Below are 1,743 nucleotides of genomic sequence, written 5' to 3'. Positions count from 1 at the left end.
GGAGGAGGAGGAGGAGGAGGAGGAGGAGGAGGAGACGGCAAACCCCGCCCTGCCGGAGCCGCCGCGCCCTCTGCTGGGGCGGTGGCAGCCGCACGCTCCTTCCTCGGGAATCACCACCTCCATCCCCACAGGGAGGGGGGGCTGCGGGCGGGGCTGCGCCGGGAGCCGCCGAGGGAAGTGGCGAGGCTGGGGCGCGATGGGCGGCGAAGTCGCGGTGCGTCGGTGCAAGCAGCCGGGCGCTAAGGTGTGTGGCAGCGCTCCGAAGCCATGCCCGAAATCGCAGAATCACAGAATCACTGAAGTCGGAAAAGACCTCTGAGATCATCGAGTCCAACATGTGACCAAACACCACCCTGTCAACTACACCGTGTTACTTAAGCGCCACGTCCAGTCGTTTCTTGAACACCTCCAGGAACGGTGACTCCACCACCTCCCTAGGCAGCCTGTTCCAATGTTTAACAACCCTTTCCGTGAAGAAATTCCACCTGGTGTCCAACCTGAACCTCCCCTGGCGCACCTTCCAGCTATGTCCTCTCATCCTGTCACTGGGAGAAGAGACCGACTGCCACCTGGCTACACCCTTCTTTCAGGTAGTTGTAGAGAGGAATAAGGTCACCCCCCTGAGCCTCCTTTTCTCTGGGCTAAAAAAATCTCAGCTCCTTGAGTACTGATAATAAATGATGGAGAGCAGCTTAGTAAGCTCTTCTGCCAGCTCCCTCAGCTCCAGCTCCCCTGGATGAATCCCATCTAGTCCCATAAACTTGTGAGTGTCCAAATGCACTTCAGGAACAGCTTAGGACCCTAAACTCACAGCAAGGGTAACAAAGACCTGGCCATTCAGCATGCTGCATATTCTGATCACTTTGTGGTCAGAAATAGAACTGGCTGTGGTGCAAGCTCAGTGGGCAGCCAAGGTTGCCAGAATGGTCAATGGAAAATGAATGGACATGGAACCAGAACACTTCCATGGGCAAAAGTCATGGACTTGGCTCAGCTCACCCAAAAGTGCCTTGTAATAGTCATCGCATCATTACTCATGGCCACTAATTGTATTAGCTTTCTATTTAGGTATCTCCTAAAATGTTTGCATTGTCATTTTTCCATACAAATCATGTGGTGGGCTGCTGGTCTTCCTGGTACCTGTATCTCAGTGAAGCTAGTGCTGTGTAAAGGCAGAATAAACACTGGTGTCTGCCCCGTCTAACTTAAAAGATACCACTATTTATTGCTAAGCTTTTCCTCTTTCATCTTCAGCTCCTGAAGGTGTATTTAATTTTTCCTTGACAGGGTTACCTGCTCTGTGAAAGACGTTTCTGTGTTTAGGTAGGTGCTGTGAAGATCCTTACAATTCTGATACTCAGCTCTGTCAGTTTCCTTTCAAAATACATCCAATAAAATCATCTTTTAGTTCTTTCTTTGGTTTTTTTTCCCTCTCCCCAAAAGTAAATGCATTTAAGATTTTGTGTTCTGCATCAAGGATAAATGTTTTGAAGCCACTAATGAACTGTGGTGTTGTTCTTCCTTAAATGTTTGATTACAGTTTTCCAAAATTGTATGTAAGTGTTAGAGACTCATAATCAGGACAGAATGGTTTTTTCCTCTCATACTGCAAAGCCCATGATGTGTGACCTGGGCCAAATCTGACATAGCTGACTTTTTCTAACATAGCTTTGGATTTCAAGTACAGGTGTTCTTCTTTGAACTTGATACACCTTGAATTTTCCTCATGATTACAGGTCCAAA

The sequence above is a fragment of the Neopelma chrysocephalum genome, unplaced genomic scaffold (genome assembly GCF_003984885.1).
Source record: "Neopelma chrysocephalum unplaced genomic scaffold, ASM398488v2 Primary Assembly neopelma1_26b, whole genome shotgun sequence".
NCBI lineage: Eukaryota > Metazoa > Chordata > Aves > Passeriformes > Pipridae > Neopelma > Neopelma chrysocephalum.
Note: the sequence above shows the minus strand (reverse complement) of the source record.